Raw genomic sequence first — 18,816 nt, 5'->3', positions numbered from 1 at the left:
TTCAGGCGGGGTGTTTGCAGACTCTCTCAAGACCACTGCATCTCTTCTGCCTTTGAAACGTTCTTTCACAGATAAGGACTGGAATCTCAGATTGTGCAGAAAGCCAGGGCATTGCTGGAGAAGTGCCAGACCCTAGCCTGTTTTTCCTTGCGTGGAGTCCTGACCATGACACAGAAAAGTGGATGTTCTCCCCCTCAGCTCACATGTCCATAAAGGAGGAGATGCTCAGCGCTCTCCTGCTTTTAGCAGAGAAGGGGTGAGCTACGCTTTCCCTTACTGTCATCCTTGTGCAGCTATGAAGGAACTGAGCAAGGCCAGGCTTCCCCCAATTTCATGTTCTGAGTTAGCACTGCCTTTTCCCGGCCCCTTGGGGATTAGATTGGAGAGGAAAGCGCATGGCCAATTTAAATGGCTTTGTCTCCCATTTCTGCTCCTTTGGCTATTTTCCACGCTGGCTGAGTTTATAGCTTTCTGAGTCCTTATTTCTTTCTCGCCGAGGCTGTCCCTGACTCCACCGCTTTTGTTCTTGACTTTAAAGAGAATTAAGATTTCCTTGCTGCAGGTGAGAGCTTATAGATAAAAAAGGGGAGGCTATTTAAGACCTATATTAAAGAATGGGATTTTAAACACAATATATTCCCCATGTGTTTCTGTCAGCCATTGGGAACACTCTACCTTTCTGGGGAGGGCCACACAGACTTAGTATGTGAAGAAAATAAAACATATATCCTTGCATATACACACACTGGAAGATTAACCCTTTGAACCCCAAAAATAAGCACCCCCTAGATTGTAAGGTCTGGGATGGGAGTTAAGGGCATGTCTCCACTAGGAAATTATTTTGACATAACTAAAATCAAAATAACTCCCGAAGTAACTATTTCGAAATAAGCTTATTCCCCAAGGAAAGCCGGAGTTCAGATTTCAAAATAACCAGCCCGTTATTTTGAAATAATGGGCTTGATAGTGTAGATGCTCCACTTATTATTTTGAAATAAGGAGGATTATCATATGTATAGTAGCCCAATGTCTGAGAGTCTGTAACGCTGAAATGCTGGCTGTTCCCTCTGGACGGCGCTGTTGCTGAAATGCTGGCTGTTCCCTCTGGGCAGTGCTGTTGCTGAAATGCTGGCTGTTCCCTCTGGGCGATGCTATTGCTGAAATGCTGGCAGTTCCCTCTTGACGACCCGTGCTGCATGGGGAGTGTGGGTCCCAAATAGCCGCTTGCTCTGCTTTCTTCCCCGCGGTGGCCCGGCTGAGCGGCACAGAAGTCAGCCGAGCGCCACGGCGGGAGAGGAAGGGGGGCAGGGTGGTGATGTGCGGTCCCGCCCCCTGGCTGTGAACATTACTGCTCCACCCCTCTTCGCCTCCCGCCGTGGCCATTTGGGCTCTGCGGTCCCCCTAGTGAGAGGCAGAAGAGACAGAGAGAGACAGAGAGAGAGGCAGGAGGCAGGAGGAAAGCTGAGAAAGAGAGGGGGAGGCAGTAAGAGATGGGGAGAGAGAGAGAGAGACCGGAGGCTCAGGAGAGAAGACTGATGTGGAGGAGAGACCTGAAAATCCCATCTTATGATGGGCTAATTGGCTAGTTTCAAAATAACTCCCTAGTGTAGACCAGGGCTAAGAGAGGAAAGAGGCAGATCCCAAGTTATCATACTTTTTGCCCTACTTTGCACTCTGAAGGCATCAGCTTGCGAAGCTGTTTAGGATGAAATTTTGGCCCCAATAGCAAAACTCCCACTGCCTTTAGAAGGGCCAGGATTTTACCCTTAGGTGCTTATGTGGCCGAATCCTGCAAAGTTCAGAGCAAACTCAATATTTAATAATAAGATAGCACCGAAGGGGCCCCAAACCCACTGCTTTGGACGAACATTGAAGAGACACGATCATGGTCCTGAAAGCCTTGCAATCTAAAGACAGCCAGATGAAGGGCGGGAAATGGGGATAGAGCATACAATCAAGTGGAAAAATGGCCTCAGTTTGGTTATTTGTATTGCTGTAAGGTTTTAAGTGGTGTTAGATGTGAGGTGGGGAGGGTAAAAAGAAACAGTCTCCGTTCATCACTTGTCTGGACATAACCAGCAGGCAGGGGGTTGTAGGACTTGTGTGAGGTGATTGGATGGGTAGGAAGCTGTAGTGGCCATATAGATTTTCTCAGGGTTTTTCCAGGCATTAGGAGCAGCTCTTTTCCCACTGATTTCAGGATCTCATGGCTCATGATTAATAAAGTGACTGTAAAAAATTGCCCTTTGCGACTCTGCAGATCTGCCCCCTGCATGTAGTCAGATTTCTGCTGACTTCAGTCAGTCAATGTGCATTGTTACTGCTTTTTATGCCATTTATCCTGCAGAGCCAGCGCTGGGAAGGAATTGAGTTTGGAACTGAAGTCTAGTCTGGCTCACATTCATCAATGCGATTGTTAAATAAATGTGAACTGAAAAATCTTTATTACTGGGGCAGATGTTTCTGCCCAGCATAACTTTCAGATCCCTGAGAATATGCAGGGCAGGCAGTAAGAAAACCTCATCTTTTTACTTATAAAGTCATCACCTTTGATTTTGGGTATGGAATGCAGTCAGGACAGTAAGTGTAGCCATAACTGTGCTAGTTTTGATTGAGCTAACTCACTAAAAATAAAGTTTGTACCTAGGGTCCAGGGAGGGATTGTACTCAGGCATCTAACCTGTGCTGTCATGGCAACACTGCTATTTTTAGTGAGCTTCCTTGACCAGCCTTACATGAACATGCCTGCCTACCCATGCTGCAGTCATGCCTCTTGACTGCTGAATAGACATACCCTTCTCAGAGAGGAGAGACGAAAGCCCACAAGTACAGGAGGATGCAGGTATAAAAAGAGCCTGTCAAGTTATTCTAAAATTCTTTTTGTTCCAAGATTTTTTGCATTTTGTTAGGGTACGTCTAGACTACATGCCTCTGTCGCCAGAGGCATGTAGATTAGGCTACCTGGCACAGTAAATTGAAGCGGCGATTTAAATAATCGCCGCTTCATTTAAATTTACATGGCTGACGCGCTGAGCCGACAAACAGCTGATTAGCCGTTTGTCGGCTCAGCGCGATAGTCTGGATGCACGGGTGTCGACATCAAAGGTATTTGTCGACCACCCAGGTAAGCCTCCTGGGATGAGGTTTACCTGGGTGGTCGACAAATACCTTTGATGTCACCACCCGCGCGTCCAGACTATCGCGCTGAGCCGACAAACAGCTGATCAGCTGTTTGTCGGCTCAGCGCGGCAGCCATGTAAATTTAAATGAAGCGGCGATTATTTAAATCACCGCTTCATTTTACTGTGTCGGGTAGCCTAATCTACATGCCTCTGGCGACAGAGGCATGTAGTCTAGACGTACCCTTAGTTATAAGCTGGGAAACCTTTTCTCCCAGTAAGTATTGCAGTTTCACCTAGCAAACGCCATTTCTATCCCTTTGTCTGGGCCCTCGTTTTTGAACAGGACTCAGACACTCACAGCATTTTTTTACGGCAACTTCAACTTACACTGCACCTTATCTCAAACCCTTTCCCCTTGCGAGCCAGCAGCCTACGTCTCCAGAGAACAATGTGCCAGTTAACTGATGCTCTGGGATCCTTGTCTGTGTAGCTTGGAAGCTTGCCTGAACCTCTTTAACAAGCGGGAATACCTACACACATATTAAACCTCCACCCGAGCTCACAGAACCAGCAAGCACCTTGAATATAGTTGGGAACAGATGCAAGTCAGGGGCATAACTGCTGGTACACCTGAGTGGACCGTGGCTCACCCGCCTTACATCCAGGCCCACCCCTGCCAGCCTGCCTGGTGCTTCAGTGGGAGAGCACTCTGCTGCGCCCTGGTGCTCCAGCCAGGAAGCAGGGCCAGGGCTTACTGCCCAATTCCTCTTGTCCCACTCTCCCCACCCCATTCTTGCCCACCCACCTGAAGTCAGGGACTACCCAAGCAGGCTCTTCTGGATAGGCCACTGGCCCAAACTGCACCTCAGACCAAAGTCCTGCCATGCTTTGGAGAACTCCTTACCTGGTCTGAATCCCAGGGCTCAGGCCTGTCTCTTTAGCTTGGAGTTGAACCACAATATCTCACCCCACTCCCTGTTTTAGCTTTGGGGCTGTTTGGCTTCAGACCTGAGCTCAGCTCTCGGCCCCATTCCACAGCATGGCACTCCCAGGCCAGACAGTTAAACAGGATCTGCACGATAAACAACAAATGGCCAAGCAGTGGATACGAGCAGGTTTATTATTTCCTTGGGGTCACACATCAGGCACAGCCCTGAGCAAAGTGTTACAGCCCAAGGGGTAGCCCTATGCACAGCTCTTGCCCTGTGTCCCCTTGGCCAGGGTTACCAATAAAGAACTACTTGCCTGTCCCCTGTGCTCAGTTAGATACGTGGGCTAGTGCATAGGGCTGTGGGGAACCAAAGCTTTTTCCCTCCCTGCCCCTTCTTAACCACCCACTGCCCACCTGCTCCAGGATGAAAGCTCACAGGTCTGGATGGCCATGTAGCCCCTGCAAAGGCGTCAGGGATGGTCTTAGTCCCTTGTGCCAGTCCCTAGCCCTTTGCAAACACACCACCCAGTGAGCAGGTGACAATAGAGAGCTAGTAAATCATTTTAACCAGATACAAATCAAGGGCTGAGGTTCCGGTTTGCCCTGGCAGCTCCAGTGGGAACTCACTGCTGTGTTAGTGTAGTGGCTGGGTGGACAGCACGTTACTGTACTTGCTGATCTGGGGGAAGCAACATGGGGCCTGGTTCTGACCTCACCAGTGGAGGGGAAAACACACGTCCATTTATTTCAATGAAGTGGCTTTGGATTAGGGCTCTTCTCCACCGCCACTGACTCAAGCCGACAGGAGACTCTCTCGTGACATTAGTGGCATTGGATCAGGCCCTAAGTGAGACAGGTTGGGCCTGGTGTGTGCGCGTGGACCGGAGGAGGGAGTCTCAGATCACAGGACTGAGTGAGTGGATTATTTCATCCCAAACCCCTGTTGTTCCCATCACAAAGCCATCACACGCACTGGCATATTGCTCACACTAGGGGCAGCCTGCTCTCAGCAGCCTGGGCCCCCAATAGCAGCACTACAGCTCAGGAGGGAGGTGCATGGGATGAGGCATGCCGGGGGAGCAGTGAATTAACGGCAAGAGGGTGCTCGATGTCCCAGATTCTCATGAACCCCAAAGTCACTTGACAATGCTGTTAAAGAGAACTTGCTACAATGTGAGATGTAAATTGTATCACAGCCATAGCTCACTTATCAAAATATCCAGCCCCAAAGAACCTGATAACAGAGGCATCCTTTGGGTTCCTAGTTACTTGTCAATGGCAATAGAGGAAAAATCCTGATATATACACATGTGGGCCTGATCCCACTTTCCGTGGAGTCGGGCCTTTGTCTTGCCAAATACACTATAAATTCTAACCCTTATTAATACCACATAAGCTTTTTCAGTCCTGTGGAACAATATCAAAGATGAGAGAGAGAGCAGCTTGGCCATCCTCTCCCACCCTGCTCCTAGCGCAGGATCGATCTCACGCTGCTGGAACAGCCAGCGTGAGCTAGCTTGGGAGTTTCCACCACATCCCTGGAGAAAATACGTCATGGTCAAATTGAGGTTAGGAAATTTGTCTTGTTGTTAAGCCTGACATTTCCTTTGCACCATTTCCTCTCTATTCCCCCTCGTTAAGCCCTCAATAGCCACTCTAAATAGCTCACCTCCTCCCCCGGCCCATTAATGGTTTCTGTTGCTCTGCTTTAAATCCCTTCAAGTTTGCTGGCTAAATCAGTTATTTACAATGAGACAGGTCTCTTGGGACCAGCCGAGGCCCTACTGTAAAAAATCACATTGGTGGAACAATCTCTAACCTTTATTCAATCAGAGGAACAGACATTGCCCTGACCATTGCTAACTGCATCCTCTCATTAGCACGGGCACTCCTGTGTTACACGAGCTTGCCCTGCTTGCAGGGGTTTCTTTATTACTGCTGAGTGATGCAGGGTTGTGGGGCCTGATCCTGCTGAGGTCCTGTGCCTGCTTTGCTTTCCCTGAAGCCAGTCCGAGTGGAAGGTGCTCAGCATTTTGCAGGATGTGCTGCGCATCTCAAAGGATCTGGCTCTCAGTGGGCAACAGAAGATTAAATGATTTCTTGTTGCTATGACAATATTGACTGAGAGCCCCTGGAGTTGTGGAAATTCAAGGGAAGCCAGCAAGTATAAAATCAGGATAGCAGATCCCTTGGGGAAGTGTGAGCTTGACATAAGTGGGCAGGTGTGACATTCGGAATGCCTCTGATGACACTTGGAACTTTCCAATCCACTGTCCCTTCAAAGGAGTACAACAGTTTCAACAGCAATGGCCCCAACACTTCACTGACCGTAGGGGGAGTTCAGAGGCATGGGCCGGCTACTGAGTTCCCTTTCTAGACTGGATTTACTTCTTTTTGCAGATTCACTCTGACAGTTCTTTTCACACAAGAGGGAGAGTCACTAGGAATTTTGGCAGTGACTTCAGGAGGGCCAGGATTTCAGTCATGCTCTCCAGCTGGTTGTGTTGCCAGGGACAATTGAAAACAATGTTTTAACTGGAAAGTCCCTGCCTTCCCGGATCCACTTCAAGGCTGGAAATGCTGCTGTTATAGTTAATCTGTGACTTCAGTTTCCAGCAACATTGAAGTGCAGTTCTGGTCTGAAAAGTGACTCTGTAAGGGTGGTATCATAATTTTTCCACTCCAGCTTTTTACTCTGCAATGTATCACATACATATGACACAGTTATATGTAATTTCGGTCTTTAAATCACTTAATATTGTTCGTGGTAGGCTGGAGGCTTCCCCTAATAGCAGTCTGATTTTGAGCTAAACCTGTCCGATTGTGTTTCCAAAGTCAACCTGAGCCTCTTCTCCCCTTTCATCATCTACAAACCTTTACCAAGTTTAATGTGTCATTAAAATTCTGAAAAAGATGGCTAATGCTTAGTTGGACTGGCAGTAAACGGGGTGTAAGAATTCAACAGAAGGAAGCCAGCTGGCTAACTATCTGTTCTCTCTTTAGTCTTGGCTTCATTAAGAAAAAAAAAAAAGATGTGTTCTTAACACCTGTAAATCTAATCCCATGAACACAAGGCAGGAGTAAATTTCATTTGAATTGTTAAGTTGAGATCAATAGTATGCTTCCCCATATTCCTTATCTTGATTTTTTGTCACATATGAAAACTACAAACTCCCTCATCTCCATGAGGATTTTACTTCATGGATGTTAACAGGAGTTAAGAACTCACCTTTTTTCATAGCGATGATGCACCTATTATTCATTCTTGTGGCAGTGCGTGTTTGTTGGGGGAAAGTATCAATGTGGGTAGGGTCTTGGGGAAATCTACCAGCAGAACTCCAGTAAGGAATTCTGCATTGAGAGTTATATGGTACAACTACAGCACTATAATTATACAGATGCAGCTCTGCAGGAAATTTACCTGTGTAGACAAACCCCAGCTGATATGTTTGCTTTATTATCACTACATATTTTCAGACTATCCTGTATCATAACGGCATAAAGAGAGTTTTTGTCTCCATGTCCTCTCTTACGCAGATCTTCCAGGGAGATAAATGTGTTTTTAATGTACTATTGAGTCTGAAAACACTGTACATCAAGGGCAAATCCCAGGAGCAAAATTAGTCAGTTTCTGCTACATTACATGTGGTTATTAATCAAATTTATTGTGTAATCAATGTCCAGAGTTCCAAAAGGTGAGTTCTCCCTCAGATGTGGAAGAAACTGCCTTGCTTATTACATCCTTTCTGGTTAGCTTTTTATCTCTTTGCTCCATTTTAAAACCCTGGACCACTCAAGTTAGTTACATTTCCTAGATGACTAGAAGCTGAAGAGACTGCTCTTTTAATCCAAAAGATTAAAATCCTCTTCCTGCGTCTCTATCCCAGTTAGACATAAGATTATTTTTCCTTCATAGCTATAGTAATCAGAACCTCATGGATAGTTTAAAGTAGTCCTTTGCTGTGTGCAAGGTCTATTAATTGCTTTCTTTTTGGCAGCCGAATGTCTAATTTGTAAGTATTGATAAATGGGAATGTTGGATATTCAAATTTAATTTTATCCTGTAATGTGTCATAGAGTCAGCTGATTTGCTATTTTTATAGCCTGAAATCTGGAAAAACTAAACACCTTCCCCCGGGTGTCCTTAATAGGTTGAACTTGTCCACTCACAAGCATTCCATGACTATTTACAAACAATAACAAAGGGAACAGTCATAAACTTGGAAAAACCCAGCAACAGAACACATAGGCTTTGAAAGAGTCTGCCCAGCTTTCCTATAACTTTGGCAATATCCATCCAAATCTCTTCCTGCCCACCAGTGAGAATGTTCCACAGTCCATTGGCTGCACCCCCTCACCCATCCACCAAACCCTACTCCCAGTTAGGATCAGCCAGTACCAGTCATCCAAGTGTCTTTTTGCAAGTTTGTCTTCAGTCCCATGGGATTTGTTTGCCTGGTCCAGTCTGGAGAAGCCTCCCCCAACCCAGTCTAATGAGGCAGCTCATTAAAGTGCTGAATAGGTAGAATGCTGCATTATTTTTCAGAACAAAGTCTCCACAGGAAAGGAAACAAGAACACTTGGGACCTGTGATGGAATGGACAAAGCCCGACATCCCTGCTAGAGGCCTTTCAGCACCCTGGCCAGCAGCAGGAGCAGTAGAGCGGTCCTCCAAGCAGAACAGAGGGGCAGCCTCTGCTGCAGCCAATCAGGGTGCAGCAGGCTGATATAAAAGGAGCTGGTAGGCCAGGGCCTCTTCGGCTATGTCTAGACTACAGGTTTTTTTTTTAAAAAAGTGGCCTTTGTTTGAAAAAACTTCACCTGCGTCTAGACTGTCACCATGGTCTTTTGAAATTAAATCGAAAGAACATCATGGTTTTTTCGACAGCGGTAAACCGCATTTTACGAGGAAGAACATCTTTTTTAAAAAGAGCTCTTTCGCAAACAGGGCTTTTTTGAAAGAGCATCCAGATTGCCTGGGTGCTCTCTTTCGAAAAAGCAGATCACTTTTTCAAAAAAATTATGGCTGTCTAGATGATTTCTTTCAAAAGAAGCTTTTGTGAAAGATTCTTTTGAAAAAGTTTCTTTCGAAAGAAGCATGTAGTCTAGACGTACTTTTAGTTCCTTCCTGGAGCTTGAACCAGGCAGACCTCAGGGCTAACTGGGTAACACCAGCATTCTGGACAGCTCTGAGTGGGAGCTGGGGCATCGTACCTGGTTGGAGCCAGGTTCTGTGGCTGAACGCTAGCCAAGAAGTCAAAGACAACCCTGCAGAACCGCGGACAAGGGGAACTCAACCACAAGGCCCTAGAAAAGAGCTGGATGGAAAAGTATCCCAGGGAAGTGGCCCCGGGATGTGACAGCAACTAAGTACTTTGAAACTCAGCAGGTAACTGCTACTTATAGGGTCCCTGAGCCAGGGCCCAGAGGAGTAGGTGGACCTGGGTCCCCCCCAACCCTTCTGCAAAATGCACCCCGGGGGGTGTAAAAGAAGAGGCCTGATCTCCAGCCACTTACTGGATGCTGCCTCACCCGCAGACAGGCAAGTAGAGACTGTAAGACTCCCCTCAGCCACCAAGGGGCAGTTGCCCGAAGGGACCCTTTACAGGACCCTTCAGCAGAATCCCACCTGCTTAGAAATAAACTTTTTAAACTGATGTAGGAGCCAACTACCTTCAGAATCCAAGTTCATGTCTAATTATGGTGACTCCTCAAGTTAACTAGATTGGAAACATCAGCATCAAAGGGGAATACATGCAGCATGAAGCAGAAGGGTCTTTGGAAAAGAGGTATGGGAGCCAGTGGAGCAGAGCACCAGCAAATGACAAGAGTGAGGGAGGATCAGCGGGAAGATTTGCAGTGTAACCCATGCCTCTAGAGAGGCCCCTCCAGGTCACAGATCCACATAGCTTAAGGCAGACATAATTCTAGGAGCAGCTGAGGATGAGCTGATGATGCTGTTGGCAAAGTGCTACATTTTCCCATTGGATCTGTGACATAAATCTCAGATACACAGCTTAAGGGGAAACTGCAGCGGTTAATACAATATAGAGTAATGTGCCCACTGAAGTATGAAGTCTCCTGGTAGTTTCCAGAAATACTTGTCACTGATTCACTATGTCCACTAGGATGAACGGACTGTGTGAAAGTGGCCATTGTGCTGGTATCTCCTAGCACGAGCTGTATGCTGATGCCATAGAATAAAATGCAGAGAGCCCCAGATCTTACTGGAATACATTGGAAATGAGGGCCTTCCACCACTTTAATGAGACTAATAAGATTTTTTTAAGTGTTTAATTTCACTCTAATTAAACCTCTATTCAAATAAACTTGAAACCTGGTATTTATTCTCTAGCAACTCTAGACATCCCCCATTTTCTTCAGTTGTGCTGATTCTGAACCTTGTGATTCATTTAACTGGCTTCCGTTGCCATTTTGCATTTCTGAAGTAGAGTGCTCAGAATGCTTGTTCCGTCAAATCTTTTTGGAAGAGAATGTACACATTTGAAAGTATAAAGTGGCACAGAGCAGGCACCGGTGACAGCGCTGACCGTGAAAACTCAGAAACTTTCACCTCATCAATTTCTGGTAAGAAACCCATCGAACAGGGCTGGATTAGTCTACAGCAGCTGAACCTAATCTTCCATCATTTAAAAAACACCAGTGAAGCCCTACCACTCTTTCAGTTGTCTTAGGAGGAAAACCCATCAGAAATCTGACAGTAACTACAAGAAATAGATCTGCAGCCACCCATGTCTACTCCTGAAGGAAACTAGATCTGAGGGTATGTCTACACTACCCTCCTAATTCAAACTAGGAGGGTAATGTAGGCATACCGCACTTGCAAATGAAGCCCGGGATTTGAATTTCCCGGGCTTCATTTGCATAAGCCGGGTGCCGCCATTTTTAAATCCCGGCTCGTTCGAACCCCGTGCCGCGCGGCTACACGCGGCACGGGGTTCGAATGAGTCGGGATTTAAAAATGGCGGCACCCAGCTTATGCAAATGAAGCCCGGGAAATTCAAATCCCGGGCTTCATTTGCAAGTGCGGTATGCCTACATTACCCTCCTAGTTCGAACTAGGAGGGTAGTGTAGACATACCCTCACAGATCAGCTTTGGCTAAGCAAATTCAGTCAAGGCACCTCTATTTTTTTTTGTTTACCTTTAATATGGAAAATAGAGGCACGTGACATTTTCCTCCCCACTATCTCTATCATCAACTAAGTAACCAAAACATACACGACAGAAGATTTCAGATGCACAAGAGCAATCCATGCTGACAGTGGAGAGACAGACAGTGCTGTTGGTAAGGGGCTGTGTTGCTTCAGGCAGTTGCCACAGAACTCACGGTAACATAGCTTGATAAAATCCAATGTGCAGGTTTTTCTTAAATGTACTTTCCCTTTTATGTTAGCTGGTTAGATCTCTAGAAGGGACTAGGGAGCATCTGCAGGATGCTTCTGATGATGCCACAAGACACTCAATTTGCTGCTGAGCTTCTCGGTCTCAGAAATTAGAGACAGAATAGACCCTGTAGCTCATTTCATCCATCCCCAGGGTTAGGGGATGATGGCTCCCTGCAGTTTGTGCTCCAGCTGCTCCCTGCTTTCCAAAGAGCTTTTTACCATAGGTCAGTTTAACTTTATGGCATGAGTTACAAGTTACTTTCTTCTTGGCTAATGGACTGTGTAGCGCTGTCGTGACTCACTGCCGTGGCTCCTGCTGGTCACTGGGAATTAGCTCAAACAAGCCTCTGGAGAGCCCTCTTCCAGCTGCTGTTACTTGTTCTTTCTCCACAGCCTTGTATCAGGGCCCATGTCCTTCCCAGACCGCAATGTCCTTTTCTCAGACTACTGCCCCATGGCAGTGCCCCCACACTCTGGGGTTCTCCTCCACAAGAACCCAAATCCCCTGTACTGGGGGTGGGCAATAATTTTTGGCAGGGGACCACTCCAATATTTTGGAAAGTGATCAAGGGCCACACTTTTCTGTGGAGGGGGGGCGTGTTCTAGGAGGGCGCACAGGGACTGGGATGCAGGACGTGTGAGGTCTGAGAGGGAGTTTGGGCAAAGGAGGGGTTGTGACCTGTGTCAGGGGATTGGGGTGTAGGGTTGGGGAGGGGGTATGGGTGCAGGAGAGGATTCTGGCCTAGGGGAGGGGCACTAGGAGATAGTGCAGAGTCTGTGAGAGAGCTGTGGCCTGGAAGAAGGGGAAAAGAGGTGCAGGCTGCAGCGGGTGTGAGTGGTGACTTGGGGAAAGGGAATGGGGTGCTGGGTCTGGGAGGGTGTTTGGGAGCAGGAAAGGATTCTGGCTGTGGGGAGGGGTGTAGGAAGGGATACAAAGTCTGGGAGGGAGTTGTGACCTGAGGCAGGAGGGTGCAGAGGGTTTGGACGGTGACGTGAGGGTACCAGAGGCAGGCTCTGGCTGGGAGGCACTTACTTGAGCCACCAGCCCTGCAGCACCCCCAGGCAGGCTGGGCTCCCTGCTGCAGCCCTGCTTGAAACTGCAGGCTGCTCTCTCCACCTGGCTCTCAGACCAGGGAGGGGAAAGAGATTTGCGCTGCTCCCATCCCCCAGGCCAATCTCTCACTTCCTATTGGCTGGTTTCCAGCCAATAGGAGCTGAGAGATTGGCTGGGGTCAGGTCCTATTGGCCAGTTGTTTCTGGCCAATAGGAGCTGAGGATTGGGCTGGGGGTGGGGAGATTGCACGAAGCCTTCCCCTCCCTGCAGAGAGTCACATGGACTGTGCTTTAAACTGCGCAGCTGCAGCTGCGTCTCTGAGGGTCCCGGCAGGGTGGTCTGCGGGCTGGATCCTGTGGCTCTGCAGGCTGGATCTGGCCCAAGGGCCGTATTTTGCCCAGCCCTGCCCTATACACACACCTTGCCTCAGTGACCTACTCAGTCATCATCTAGCCCCTGCCTCGGGGTCAAGCTGCAGTCTGAAATGGCCACTCGTCATTGGCACAGGGGTGGGGACTTCTTGCCCTGCCAGCCACCCTGTAGCCCTAGTACCCTCAGGACCCTGTCACTGGGCCTCAGCCTGGGACTACTCAGGCTGGAGCTCCCCTGGCTCACCCTGCCTTTCTCCAGCACTGCTCTGTCCATGGTACCTCACTAGCAGACAGCGAAGTCCCTCTCCCTTCAGATCTGGAGCAAGAATGTGTGTGTCCCTCCTCCAGGAGCCCTTCTTATAGGGCCTACCTGAGCCCTGACTGGCTGATTCTAGCTCACTTCTGAGGATACCTGCAATGCTTTTCACCAGAGTCCAAGATCTCGTGTTTATTCCTGTGCTTGTCTGTTTTATCCTCTTGCCATTTTCTCTAATGCTCTTCTGGTATGGTCAGCTAGGCAGGACAGCTCTCGTGTGTTGGGGCAGAAATCATTTATCCTTCAAGCCTTAACCCTCTACAAATATATCATGTGTTTTGGGAGGATTTTGCAGGAAAAGCGAAGGCTACCACTTAATCTCTGCGGTGACACCGAACAGAATATCGTGGAAACAAAAGAAACTGACTTGGATGGTACAGAAAGCAAGCATCAGAATATGCCTTCAGTCTGATGGCAAGGTCCTATTATTCATGGATGGCCTGAGGCTGACAGTGACTACGAGCAGTTTAATCTCTAAGGCAGGGAACTAGCAAACGTGCAGATATGATCAAAGAGCGACGGTGTCCTTAGTGTCACTCGGCGGCTCCCGCGGGGAGGCTGACTGATTCAATTCAGATGGAAGCACTAAACTCCATCATCAGTGGGGTGAAGGGTTACAGAATGGCAGACAGCCGAGAGCAAAGTGCTGAGATGGAGGTGCTGAAGAGAGGCGAACGGGACACTCTGGAAGTGCACAGGTTGTGCAGTTAAAGGGTGTGTTTCTGGGATCAGGCCACTCAGCACAAAGACTGAGGCCAGGTCTGCAGGACACGCTTCTGTGTAATCTCACTCCGGGGTGTGAAAAATCCACACTCTTGAGCAACTCAGTTATAACAACCGTAACCCCCCACCCCACCCTGTGCTGACAGTGAACTTCTCCCAGGGTATGTCTACACTACCCCGCTAGTTCGAACTAGCGGGGTAATGTATGCATACCGCACTTGCTAATGAAGCCTGGGATTTGAATTTCCCGGGCTTCATTAGCATAAGCGGGGAGCCGCCATTTTTAAATCCCCGCTGCTTCGAACCCCGTGTAGCGCAGCTACACGGGGCTCGAACTAGGTAGTTCGGACTAGGGGTCCTATTCCGAACTACCGGTACTCCTCGTGAAACGAGGTGTACCGGTAGTTCGGAATAGGCACCCTAGTCCGAACTACCTAGTTCGAGCCCCGTGTAGCCGCGCTACACGGGGTTCGAAGCAGCGGGGATTTAAAAATGGCGGCTCCCCGCTTATGCTAATGAAGCCCGGGAAATTCAAATCCCGGGCTTCATTAGCAAGTGCGGTATGCATACATTACCCCGCTAGTTCGAACTAGCGGGGTAGTGTAGACATACCCCCAGGGACATAGCTATTCCTGTTGACTTAAAGCACCTTCATCAAAGTGCTACAGTGGCATGGCTGCATCAGTGCAGCTCTGACGATAAAGGGTTTATAGTGTAGATCTGCCCTGAGAGCAGATGACTCCCGAGTCTTATGTCCTGGGGCTATCCATATGCTTTAAGGAAATATACTTACAAATATTAATATGCATAACTGGAAAGTGCTTTATGCAAAATACAGGTATCATTTGAAAAGATATAATCTGCTGAATGTGGTATTCTATTTGTGTGCATTTTATCTATTTATGTGCATCTTATGTGAAGTTAGAAATATGAAGTATAAACCTGTTTTACTAATGTAGACATGCTAAATGAGGGCCATTAAGGGTATTTCAGCAACTTGATGGCTCATTGATAAGGTCCAATGGTCTATAAATGGGTTTGTTTTTCCTATGAATCAGTCCCTAGGAGGGACTGGATTCCCAGAAGGACTGTTCCCAACATGGCTCTTATGTTGTGTTTAATCTCTCTCTTTCCTGGCAGAACAAATTACTGTATAACCTTTGATCACAGAACACGCTGATCATCCTATTTCTCCTCGTTATTTGTGGGCTTCCCGAGAGACGTGGAGCAGGAAAAACAACAGAGTCCAGTGGCACCTTAAAGACTACACATTTGATTATGGCATAAGCTTTTGTAAGTTACAATGCCATCAGATGCATGAAGGGAAAGAAAAAGAAACAGATAGTGGTACAGAGATAGCTGTTTATGTCAGAGCTAATTCAATCAGGGTGGATGTGGATAAGATGGTGAGAACACCTAAAGTAGAAAATTACTTATGGTAATGAGTGAGCTGTTCCCAATCCCTATTCAGACCCATTCTGATGGTGTCAAATTTGCATATGAATTCTAGCTCAGCAGTTTTATGTTGCAGCCTGGTTTTGAAGTTTTTTTGCTTGAGGATGGCTACTTTCAAGTCTGTATCTGTGTGTCCAGGGAGGTTAAAATGTTCTTCCACTGTTTTTTGTATGTTACCATTTTTTTATGCCTGATTTGTATCCTTTCATTCTGTTGCATAGAGACAGTCCGGGTATGTTCAATATGCATGGCAGAGGGGCATTGCTGGCACATATTACATTAGTAGGTGTGCAGGTTGTAGCGGCGCGTCGGAGTTTCCCCGACTCCTGCACCCCCGTAATGGCACGGACGGGCTCCACCAGCCAGTAGAATAGAGGGAGTTTATTGCTTCTCCAGGATACAGCACAGCACAAATGTAATCTGGTTACAGGGCAGGCCTAGGATGCCTCAGCCCCCCTTGAGGTGGGGGAGCCTGGGCCCCTAAATACCAGCCCGTTGCCTAGGCTGCTTCCTCCATGATAGCAGCCAGAAACCAAACTAACTCACTTCCAGCCCTGCCCCCAGCCAGGGCTCCACTCCCCTTCTTCCCATTGTTCCGCTCCCTGGGAGATAACTGGTCAGACAGGTTCAAAGCCCCCTTGCATAATGACTCATCCCCTGCCCTGCTGGGCCGTGCTGCAGACAGCAGCCAGTGGAGGTCACTCACAACCCACTGCCCAGCATAGCAACCAGCAAGGTACCCCCCACTACGTCACACAGGTGAACGAGCCTTTGATGGTATTGCTGATGTGGGTAAGTCTTATGATGTTACAAGGATAGATGTATGGACATCTAGATAGAGTTGGTAACGGGGTTTGTTGCAGGAATTAGTTCCTAGGCTAATGTATCTGTTGTGGGGTGTGGTTGGTGGTGAGTATTTGCTTCAGATTGGGAGGCTATGTGTAGGGGAGGACTGGCCTGCCTCCCAAGATCTGTGAGAGCAAGAGCTCGTCATCTAGGATAGGGTGTAGGCCCTTGATAATGTGTTGGAGGGGTTTTAGCTGGGGGCTGTAGGTGATGGCCAGTGCCATTCTGTTGCTTTCTTTGTGGGGTCTGTCCTGTAGTAGGTGACTTCTGGGTACCTGCCTGGCTCTGTCAATCTGTTTCTTCACTTCCCCAGGTGTAGTTTTAGGAATGCTTGATAGAGATCCTGTAGGTATTTGTGTCTGTCTGAGGGATTGGAGCAAATGTGGCTGTATTTTTGGGCTTGGCTGTAGACAATGGAACATGTGATGTGTTCTGGATGAAATCTGGAAGCATGCAGGTAAGTGGTCAGTGGTCAGCAGGTTTCCTGTATAAGGTGGTGGTTATGTGACTATCACTTGTTTGCACTTGTAGGCTACATCTACACTACATGCTTCTTGCTCAAGAAGCCTTTTGCACAAGAGTTTTTGTGCAAAAACTTTTTGCAAAAGAGCATGTCCACGCCTCAAAGCACATCGCAAAAGCGAGGTGCTTTTGTGCAAGAGAGCATCCACACTGCATGGACGCTCCTGCGCAAGAAAGCTCTGATTGCCATTCACAGAATGGCCATTAGAGCACTTGTGCCTTTTCCCATAGGGGTTTCTTACACAACAGAACATCACTGGCCATCACCTACAGCCCCCAGCTAAAACCTCTCCAACACTTGCGCAAGAAACTCCTCTGGAGCATCCACACTTGCCTTTTTGCGCAATAGCTGTAGCGCAAAAGGGAGTTATGCTTCGTAAAAGGAGGTTTACCTACACTGGCAAAAGCCCTCTGTTCTGCCATTTAACTGCTGATTCACTTGTGCAAATGCTCATTTTAGGTGTGGACGCTCCACAGGTTTTTGCGCAAAACCATTTGGTTTTGAACAAAAACCTTGCAGTGTAGATGTAGATGTAGTGTCCAGCAGTGGATCTCTTGTGTAGAGTGATGAAGGTTTTGCTGAAACAGACTAACATGGCTACCTCTGAAACCCATAATCCTGTGGAGGAGGGATATTTAAAGAAAACAAAGGAATTGTGCCATTGATATGACCCAGTGGCTGTGCTGGTTACTTGGGAAGCAGAGACAGATTGCAAACAGTTTATGTAGTGGTTAGTATTCAGCATTGTATTGCACACTAGTATACTTAATAAACTCTTATGACTGCAGTGATGTTCTGCATCCAATAGTGATCAGGCCATAAGCCACATGGATAACAGGACCCCTTTCTGCATGTAAAATAGGAATAATTATATTCAGATAAGTAGAGCTGCAGCAGTTTTGTACCAGACTAACAGCTACTGCTCCCATCCACCTGAGTGGGGATGTAGCAGAAACTCACCCAGTCTAGCTTCACAACAGCTTCACTTCCTCAGTTTCTCTCTCAGCTGGAAAACCATCACTGGCTCCTAGTGTGATGGAGTCACCGGGGTGACTTAGCCCTCCTAGGTGCCAATCAATCCCTTCATGCCTCGTTGGTGGCTCTAGTGACTCTGGCAACTCATAAGGTGACATCACAGTAGGGAACTCATGCCCACTCTCTACTACAGCCCTAGGACTCTAAAATAATTGAGCTGTCTGCTCTGTACCTTAACCTACCCTGTCTTTCTTCCTAGGACCCCTCCCTATAGAATCATAGAACACTAGAATTAGAAGGGACCTCAGGAAGTCATCAAGTTCAGTCCCCTGCCCTCATGTCAGAACCAAGCACCAAGAAAAAAAACCAAGAGCAGGGTTCAGCAACCTTTCAGAGGTGGAATGTTGAGATTTGACTTATTTGCCTCTACATACGGGTCCAAGTGCTGGTGATACTTTTTAAAGTCAATAATAGTCCTACTTACAGCAGCTTCATTACTAAATAAATGAAGATGAAGGGATCGGCAACCTTTCAGAAATGGCGTACCAAGATTTAACTTATTCACAGATCTGTGTGCTGGGGGAAGAAGGGGATAGGGGAGGCAAGGGCAGGCTGGGTACAATTACCTTATTTTCTGAACCAGCTGCAGCCGGGGAGAATGGTTTAATTTAAATTATGAAGCAGATTAAGTGTTTTAACTTTCTCATGTTAGTTTATCAAACTTCATTTTAAATAAAGTAAAATATTATGTCCAACACTAAAGGTTTCAATGTTTTCTTTATTTATGGCAGGGGTGAGGAATCCTTTTTGGGTCGGAGGTCATTGACCCACAGAAAAAAATCAGTTGGGGACCACACAAGTGAGAAGCAAAAAACCTCCTCCAAAACCCCACCAACTCTCACTGATGTGGTCCCCAAATGAGACACCTCACTTCTCTGGTGCTCCCGCCCATGGGGTGAGGGGAAGAGACAGGGAGGACTGAGGTTTGGGGCTTCCCACAAGCCAGAATTACTTTTCTGGGGTTCCAGTGGATTTTGTGGACCCCCTGAGGCTCTAGGGTGGGGACAAAAATGTGGGGTTCAGTGTGTGGGA

Source organism: Pelodiscus sinensis, chromosome 7 (genome assembly GCF_052426305.1).
Source record: "Pelodiscus sinensis isolate ZL-2025 chromosome 7, ASM5242630v1, whole genome shotgun sequence".
NCBI lineage: Eukaryota > Metazoa > Chordata > Testudines > Trionychidae > Pelodiscus > Pelodiscus sinensis.
The sequence above is the reverse complement of the archived record's forward strand: the minus strand, read 5'-3'. Positions refer to the sequence as shown.